Source organism: Tamandua tetradactyla, chromosome 20, assembly GCF_023851605.1.
Source record: "Tamandua tetradactyla isolate mTamTet1 chromosome 20, mTamTet1.pri, whole genome shotgun sequence".
NCBI classification, from domain to species: domain Eukaryota; kingdom Metazoa; phylum Chordata; class Mammalia; order Pilosa; family Myrmecophagidae; genus Tamandua; species Tamandua tetradactyla.
This window is the reverse complement of record NC_135346.1, coordinates 13,986,772-13,997,095: the sequence shown is the minus strand read 5'-3', so window position 1 is coordinate 13,997,095 and position 10,324 is coordinate 13,986,772.

Genomic DNA, 10,324 nt, shown 5'->3' with positions numbered 1-10,324 from the left:
AACTTACTTCTCAGAAATAGAAAAACCAATAAGCAAATTTATCTGGAAGGGCAGGGTGCCCAGAATAGCTAAAAGTATCCTACCTATCCTACACTTCTACCATAATAGTTGGAGACTTCAATTCCCCACTCTCATCAATGGACAGAACATCTAGATAGAGGATCAATAAAGAAACAGAGAATTTGAATAATACAATAAATGAGTTAGACTTAGCAGACATTTATAGAACATTACAGCCCACAACAGCAGGATACACCTTTTTCTCAAGTGCTCATGAATCATTCTCGAGGATAGACCATATGCTGGGTCACAAAGCAAGTCTCAATAAATTTAAAACGATTGAAATCATATAAAATACTTTCTCAGATCATAAAGGAATGAAGTTGAAATCAATAATAGGCAGAGTGCCAGAAAATTCACAAATATGTGGAGGCTTAACAACACACTCTTAAATCACCAGTGGGTCAAGGAAGAAATTACAAGAGAAATCAGTAAATATCTCGAGGCAAATGAAAATGAAAACACAACATATCAAAACTTATGGGACACAGCAAAGGCAATGCTAAGAGGGAAATTTATTGCCCTAAATGCCTATATCAAAAAAGAAGAGATGATAATTAATACTTTAAAATGTCACCTTATGTGTGAGACTAAAGCAAAAAATGTTTATTTGTTACAAAGTTTATGTTTTGACTAGAGCATTTCTTAATGTAACTCATGTAGATAGTTTGATTGAATGTCATAAGAACTTGGAATCTCAGGTAGGACATGAGATTTTGTTGGTTTGGCTAGAGTGATGCCCTGATGAATCCCAGAGTGATTTGATCTGTGACTGGAAAAGTATTTGCAACCCCCTTCGGGGAATGGTGAGAGCAGGGAGAAATTCAACTTCCCCAAGTTGAATTCTTGATATTCTCACAAGCAGTGTGGACAACCAAAGCTATAGGCTGAGCCCCCAGTCTTGGGGTTTGTTCAAATGAAACTTAACCCCACAAAGGATAGGTCAATTCTACTTAAAATTTAGGCCTAAGAGTCACCCCCAAGAGAGCCTCTTTTGTTGCTCAGATGTGGCCTCTCTCTCCAGCCAACATGATGAGCAGTCTCACCACCCTCCCCCTCTCTACATGGGACATGACTCCCAGGGGTGTGGACCGTCCTGGAAACGTGGGACAGAGATCCTGGAATGAGCTGAGACTCAGCATCAAGGGACTGAGAAAAACCCTAGAATGAGCTGAGAATTAACATCAAGGGATTGAGAGAACCTTCTCGACCAAAGGGGGAAGAGTGAAATGAGACTAAGTGTCAATGGCTGAGAGATTCCAAACAGAGTCGAGAGGTTATCCTGGAGGTTATTCTTATGCATTAAGTAGATCTCACCTTGTTGTTCAAGATGTAGCAGAGAGACTGGAGGGAACTGCCTGAAAATGTAGAGCTGTGTTCCAGTAGCCATGTTTCTTGATAATGACTGAACAATGATATAGCTTTCACAATGAGACTCTGTGAATGTGAAAACCTTGTGTCTGATGCTCCTTTTAGCTACTATATCAACAGAAGAGTAGAACATATGGAATAAAAATAAATAATACGGGGAACAAATGTTAAAATAAATCTAGTTTGAAATGCTAGTGGTAAACGAAAGGAGGGGTAAGGGGTATGGTATATATAATCTTTTTTTCTCTGTTATCGTTTTATTTCTTTTTCTGTTGTCTTTTTATTTCTTTTTCTAAATCGATGCAAATGTTCTAAGAAATGATGAATATGCAACTATGTGATGATATTAAGAATCACTGATTGTATATGTAGAATGGAACTTACTGTTTTGTTTGTTAATTTTTTTAATTAATAAAAAAAGTTTTAAAAAAAGGACAAAAATCGAGGAATTAACTGTCCACTTGGAACAAGTAGAGAAACAACAGCAAACTAACCCCAAAGCAAGCAAAAGGAAAGAAATAATGAAGATTACAGCAGAAATAAATGAAATTGAGAACATGAAAACAATTGAGACAATCAATAAGATTGATGGACCCTTAGCAAGACTGACAAAAAGAAGAGAGAGGATGAAAATAAGATCAGAAATGGAAGAGGAGACATAAACACTGACCCCACAGAAATAAAGGAAGTAATGACAGGATACTATGAACAACTTTATGCTAATAAATACAACAATGTAGATGAAATGGACAACTTCCTAGAAAGGCATGAACAGCCAACTTTGGCTCGACAAGAAATAGACGTCCTCAACAAACCAATCACAAGTAAAGAAATTCAATCAGTCATTAAGAAGCTCCCCAAAAAGAAAAGTCCAGGACCAGATGGCTTCACATGTGAATTCTAACAAACATTCCAGAAAGAATTAGTACCAATCCTACTCAAACTCTTCAAAAAAATTGAAAAGGAGGAAAAAATACCTAATTCATTCTATGAAGCCAACATCACCCTCATACCAAAGCCAGACAAAGATATTACAAAAAAAGAAAACTACAGACCAATCTCTCTAATGAATATAGATGCAAAAATCCTAAACAAAATTCTAGCAAATCAAATCCAGCAACACATTAAAAGAATTATACACGATGACCAAGTAGGATTCATCCCAGGTATGCAAGGATGGTTCAACATAAGAAAATCAATTAATGTAATGCACCATATCAACAAATCAAAGCAGAAAAACCACATGATCATCTCGATTGATGCATAAAAGGCATTTGACAAAATTCAACATCCTTTCCTGTTGAAGACACTTCAAAGGATAGGAATAGAAGGGAACTTCCTTAAAATGATAAAGGGAATATATGAAAAACCCACAGCTAATATCATCCTTAATGGGGAAAAACTGAAAACTTTCCCCATAAGATCAGGAACAAGACAAGGATGTCCACTATCACCACTGTTATTCAACATTGTGTTGGAAAGTCTAGCCAGAGCAATTAGACAAGAAAAAGAAATACAAGGAATCGAAATTGGAAAGGAAGAAGTAAACTCTCATTGTTTGCAGAGGATATGATACTATATGTCGAAAACCCTGAAAAATCCACAGCAAAACTACTAGACCTAATAAACGAGTACAGAAAAGTGGCAGGGTACAAGATCAACACTCAAAAATCTGTAGTGTTTCTATACACTAGTAATGAACAATCTGAGGGGGAAATCAAGAAACGAATTCCATTTATAATTGCAACCAAAAGAATAAAATATTTAGGAATAAATTTAACTAAAGAGACAAAAGACCTATACAAAGAAAACTACAAGAAATTGTTCAAAGAAATCACAGAAGACCTAAACAGATGGAAGGGCATACCATGTTCATGGATTGGAACACTAAATATAGTTAAGATGTCAATTCTACCTAAATAGATTTACAGATTCAATGCAATACCAATCAAAATCCCAACAACTTTTCAGAAATAGAAAAACCAATAAGCAAATTTATCTGGAAGGGCAGGGTGCCCCGAATAGCTAAAAGTATCCTTAAAAATGAAGTCGGAGGTCTCATGCTGCCTGACTTTAAGGCATATTATGAAGCTACAGTGGTCAAAACAGCATGGTATTGGCATAAATATAGATATATTGACCAATAGAATTGAATAGAGTGTTCAGATATAGACCCTCTCATCTGTGGACAATTGATCTTCAATAAGGCAGTCAAGCCAACTCACCTGGGACAGAACAGTCTCTTCAATAAATGGTGCCTAGAGGACTGGATATCCATATGCAAAAGAATGAAAGAGGACCCATATCTCACACCCTATACAAAAGTTAACTCAAAATGGATCACAGACCTAAAAATTAGGTCTGAGACCATAAAAAAGTTAGAAGAAAATGTAGGGAAATAGCTTATAAATCGTATCCTTGGAGGTGGTTTTATAGACCTTACACCCAAAGCAAAAGCACTGAAGAAAGAAAGAAAGAAATGGGAACTCCTCAAAATTAAACACTTTTGTGCATCAAAGAACTTCATCAAGAAAGTAGAAAGACAGCCTACACAATGGGAGACAATATTTGGAAATGACATATCAGATAAAGGTCTAGTATCCAGAATTTATATAGAGATTGTTCAACTCAACAACAAAAAGACAGCCAATCCAATTACAAAATGGGAAAAAGACTTGAACAGACACTTCTCGGAAGAGGAAATACAAATGGCCAAAAGGCATATGAAGAGATGCTCAACGTCCCTGGCCATTAGAGAAATGCAAATCAAAACCACAATGAGATATCATCTCACACCCACCAGAATGGCCATTATCAACAAAACAGAAAATGACAAGTGCTGGAGACTATGTGGAGAAAGAGGCACACTTATTCACTGTTGGTGGGAATGTCAAATGGTGCAACCGCTGTGGAAGGCAGTTTGGTGATTCCTCAAAAAGCTGAATATAGAATTGCCATATGACCTGGCAATACCATTGCTAGGTTTTCTATTCAAAGGACATAAGGGCAAAGACACAAACAGAGATTTGCACACCAATGTTTATAGCAGCATTATTTACAATTGCAAAGAGATGGAAACAGGCAAAATGTCCATCAACAGACTTGTGGCTAAACAAACTGTGGTATATACATACAATGGAATATTATGCACCTTTAAGACAGAATAAAGTTATGAAGTATGTGACAACACGGATGGACCTTGAGGACATTATGCTGAGTGAGATTAGCCAAAAACAAAAGGACAAATACTGTATGGTCTCACTGATATGAACTGACAGTAGTGAATAAACTTGGAATATTTCATTGGTAACAGAGACCACCAGGAGATAGAAATAGGGTAAGATATTGGGTAATTGGAGCTGAAGGGATACAGATTGTGCAACAGGACTGAATATAAAAACTCAGAAATGGACAGCACAATACTACCTAACTGTAATACAATTATGTTAAAACACTGAATGAAGCTGAATGTGAGAATGATAGAAGGAGGAAGGCTGGGAGCATAAGTGAAATCAGAAAGAAAGATAGATGTTAAAGATTAAGATGGTATAATCTAGGAATACCTAGAGTGTATAATAATAGGTACTAAATGTACAAATTTTAAAAATGTTTTTGCATGAGGAAGAACAAAGGAATGTCATTACTGCAGGGTGCTGAAAATAGATGGTAATTAATATTTTAAAATGTCACCTTATGTGTGAGACTAAAGCAAAAAATGTTTATTAGTTACAAAATTTATATTTTGACTAGTGCATTTCCTAATATAACTTATGTAGATAGTTTGATTGAACACCATAAGTACTTGGAATCTCAGTTAGGACATGAGATTTTGTTGGTTTGTCCAGAGTGATGCCTCGATGAATCCCAGAGTGAGTCGATCAGTGAGTGGAAAAGTATTTGCAAAGCCCCCTTCTGGGAATGGTGAGAATGGGGAGAAATTCAACTTCCCCAAGTTGAATTCTTGATATTCTCACAAGCAGTGTGCACAACCAAAGCTATAAGCTGAGCCCCCAGCCTTGGGATTCGTTCATATGAAACCTAACCCCACAAAGGATAGGCCAAGTCTACTTAAAATTTAGGCCTAAGAGTCACCCCAAAAGAGCCTCTTTTGTTGCTTAGATGTGGCCTCTCTCTCCAGCCAACACAACAAGCAATTCACCACCCTCCCCCTGTCTATGTGGGACATGACTCCCAGGAGTGTGGACCTTCCTGGCAATGTGGGACAGAGATCCTAGAATGAACTGAGACTCAGCATCAAGTGCTTGAGAAAAACCCTAGAGTGAGCTGAGACTGCATCAAGGGATTGAGAAAACCTTCTCAACCAAAAGGGGGAAGAATGAAATGATACAAAGTGGCAATGGCTGAGAGATTCAAAAGAGAGTCAAGAGGTTATCCTGGAGGTTATTCTTACGCATTAAGTAGATTTCACCTTGTTATTCAAGATGTAATGGAGAGGCTAGAGGGTATTGCCTGAAAATGTAGAGCTGTGTTCCAGTAGCATGTTTCTTGAGGATGATTGAATAATGATATAGCTTTCACAATGTGACTGTGTGATTGTGAAAACCTTGTGTCTGATGCTCCTTTTATCTACCTTGTCAACAGATGAGTAGAACATATGGAATATAAATAAATAATAAGGGGAACAAATAAATTCAGTTTGAAATGCTGATGAAAGCGAGGGGGAAGGGGTATGGTATGAATAATTTTTTTTTTGTTTTCGTTTTATTTTTCTGTTGTCTTTTTATTTCTTTTTCTGAATTGATGCAAATGTTCTCAGAAATGATGAATATGTAACTAAATGATGATATTGTGAATTACAGATTATATATGTTAGTGTTTTAGTTCGTTTGTTAAATTTTTTTAAATTAACAAATGAAAAAAAAAAGTAAACCATCAGCACTACCACACAACAGCAGAGGTAAACAACAGGGTGAGGGACAAGATTTAAGAGGAGGTTTAGATTTCCTATTTGGCAAGAGTGTGTTTATTGGTTTTCTGTCTCTTGGGAACAATGAAATTATTAAAAATTGAAAGTGTTGACGGACTGTGGACTTTGGGCCTTCTACATTTTGCCTAATGAATGCAGGTGGCTGAAGGGTGTACTGACAGAGATGTAGACTGGCAAATGATGATGTGTACTTATGAATGAAGGTTGTGGTCCTACAAAAAGTAACATGTTGTGAGGCATTCAACCATGTGAATGAACATGCTGGAAATTTGATGAGACAAAATAAGCCAGAAACAAACAAACAAACAAAACAATGGTGTGGTAACCTTTAGAAAATGCTTTTAAGAAAACAGGGGCCTAGATTGTAAGCTTTTAGAGCAGACACATTAAGTCTGGAGTAGTGATTATTATTTCTGGATTTTGAGAAGCTGTTTTATATATGTAACGTGATATTTAGAGATAAGAATGAAGCCAAACAGGTTGGGGTTAAAGCAATTCATAACATAGGGGTAAGGAAGACAGTGTCTATATTTTAGAACCACACATACTCTTTGAGACCAATGGAAAAAAGGTTTATTTGATCTGGAACTGAAATTTTCTGAAGTGCATATCTAATTCAACCTATCTGTATAGTTCATTTGGGTAACTGAAGCACAGGAAGCACAGAATAAGAAAGAGGTCCTTTAATCCTGTATAGATTAGTGTAATGCCTGGAAACATCCTACGATATATTAAGCAGATAATCAAAAAGTATTGGCAAGAGAAAGAGAAGAGAAAGAATATGAAACTATTAAACCTTACCATCAGGGAATCCCCTGATACTGTGCCAAACTTTAGGGACATCCAAATCAATAGCCCATGTCCTTGATCATGAGGCTTACTCTTGTGAAGCTCATGTAGGTAGCAGAGATGCTTAGAGTACCTATAGGCATACCTAAGAGTTACTTCTGGAAGAACTCTTTTGTTGCTCAGATGTGGCCTCAGTCTCTCAAAGCCCAACTCTGCAAGTGAAATCATTGCCCTTCCCCCATACATGATATGACATCTGGGGTGAAAGTCCCCCTGGTGATGTAGGAGATGACTCCCAGGGATGAATCCAGATCTGGCACCTTGGGATCAACAATTCCATCCTGACCAAAAGAGGGAAAAGAAGTGTAATTTAAAAAGTATCAGTGGCAGAACGAGTTCAAATACAGTCGCAAGGCTACTCTGGAGGTTGCTCTTACACAACTTCAGGTAGACCTTACTACCTTATCATAACCTCCCAAACCCCAACCAGGACCATTTCAGCCAATCCTAAAGAACACCTAGGGCAATATATAAGATTCCACAAGGGTTCCAGGCAGTAGAGTAACTTTCCAGAAACCTACAACCTCCAGATGGGTCCCTGGTCCAGATAAGTCCTGAAACCTAGCCCAGCCTCTCCAGAACATCAGATAGTTCCATCTCCCCACCCCATATTAGTGACAGACCCTACCAATATAAAAAATTTAGAATTTCCATAGCCCAAACAATCCTAAAGAGAGGTATGGAAAGATCAAAGGTGATGGTGGAGTTCTACAGAGAAGATAGGATTTAACAAATGAATATGAATGCTGAATCATTAAGTTGATATCTCTTTTAGTCTCCAGTATTTTAGAGTAGCTAGAAATAAAAATCTAAAATTGTGAAATTGTAACCCACATCAAAGTCTGAAATATGTTCTATAACTAATTGTGGTGCTCTGCTTTGACATTTATGGCTTTTTTGTATATATGTTCTTTTTCACAAAAAAAGAAAAAAATGTCGATTGTGATGATAAAGAAGTATTTAAGCCCTCTAGCCTCCTATGTCCTGGAGAAGCTAGAAGGAAAAATGAGAGGATCGTATGGTAGCCCATGACAAGCTCTGGGATCTGTACTGAAACCACTTTTTCAAGAGTACTTTGAAAACTATTGCTTGTTTATTTCTTTGCTTTGTAAATGTATTATACTTTACAATAAAAAAAAAGTTTAAAAAAATAATAAAGGACAACCTAAATGTGAAAAAAAACCAATTAAGTATACACTTATAATAGGTGAAATTCATATGTAAATTATATTTCAATAAAGAGATATAACAACTAAATTGTTTTTTAAATTATAGTTAGGAAAATGTTAACATTGTGTGACTACTTGATAATATTGAGGAATTACTTTTTAATTTTTGAAGTGCAATATTATCATGCTTATGCTTTTTAAAAAGCCTTTAGTTTTTATATATATACTTTTTTTTCTTTTTTATGTTTTTTTGCTTTTTATTTATTTTGTTGGATATATATATGTACTTATACATACTGAATTATCGTAGTATGAAATTACTTGATTTTGAGAATTTGCTTCAAAATAGTTGAGGGGCCATGGGGTAGGTGGGAATATAGATGAAACAAGATAGATCATGAATTTTTAATTATTAAAGCTCAATGACAGGGACAATCGTTATATTCTTTCTATTTGTGTATATTTGAAATTTCCAGAATAAAAACATTTTAAAAGTTTTTAAAAAGATCTTTTGGAGGGGGATGTTTTTGTGAGTCCTACAGTTAGTTACCCTGAATGAATCATAATCAGCTTTGGTGATCAGCCATTCTTCACCCAGCTTATTAGATACACAATACTTTGTCATTCTTACTCATTTCTTTATGTGACAGAGGGAGCACAACAGTCATATAAGCAGCTCCCAGAATCATCATAATTTATGAATGATCCCTTAGCTGATACTTCTCAGCTTATAGAGAATTAGTGCAATAAACAGTTCTTCTGGAGAAATCTATCTAAAATTAGCCTAAAGTTTAGGAATAGGCAGATGGACTATAGTTTCACTTGCTCTGGACTAAAATTAGTTAGCTATCTTGAGAGAGAAAGCATGCTAAATATCAGTTCAGAATGAATAAAAATTGGCATTACATTGCTTAAGTTCTATGTGTTAAGGCATTTGTTTTCTACTGAATTTCTTGGATAGAAATTGTCTTCTTCAGCAACATGGGCTGCCATATTGTAGAGCTCAACAGTAAGATTTGTTGAATTTGTTAGGTCACTTGAAAGCTTGGAAAAATTACTAACTGAAATGTTTTTTTACTTAAAATATAACCAAGTCTTTATGTTCAAGAGTAGTTTCTTTTTGCCCCATACCCTCCATCAACTATGAAACCAATGTTCACTTTCATCTATGAAGAAAAGATCTTGAGCTACACTAAAAAACAACCTCATGACACACTGTAGGCAGGGGCCAGCTTAATATATCCTACTTGACTCGAACACATTTCTTCTGACTACCCCCCCGCACTGCATATGCACGCGCGCACACACACACATGCTTCCTAGCCTAGTTGATACTGTATTATCACTCAAGTAAAAAACTGGGCTTCATTAACTCCTTTCTCCAACACCAAGTTTTATTACTTCTGTCATGTCTCAGATCTCAGTCTGTCCCTCTCCATTACCCAAACCCTAATCTGAACCAGTCACCTCACCCAAATAAAGCTTCACCACTGTGTCCACCTCCAATCTCTCATCCTCCAAGCCAACCTTTCTTCTCAAACTACAAATCTGAGCAAGTCATTTATTTAAAAATTTCCAATGGTTCACCATAGTCCTTAGAAGAAAACAGAAACTGGTTTCAAGACACTTTTATAAAATAGTCCATTTCCTCTTCCCTTCCCAACCCTTGTTCACTACCACAACCACCACCATACACAATAACTTGTTGAAAGAATGTCAGGCTATCCAGGCTTTTTTTTCTCTTATTTTTGCCTTCCTTCCCACTCAAGTTCTTACTCATCCTTCAGCTCTCAGCTTACTTGTTATTTCATTGTGGGCATTCTTATGGTCCCCTATTTACTCCAGAAATAGCACTAATCATATCTGTATTGTATCTTTTTTGTTATCTAATCCTATCACTAGACTACAAACTAGTAGTTTGTACACT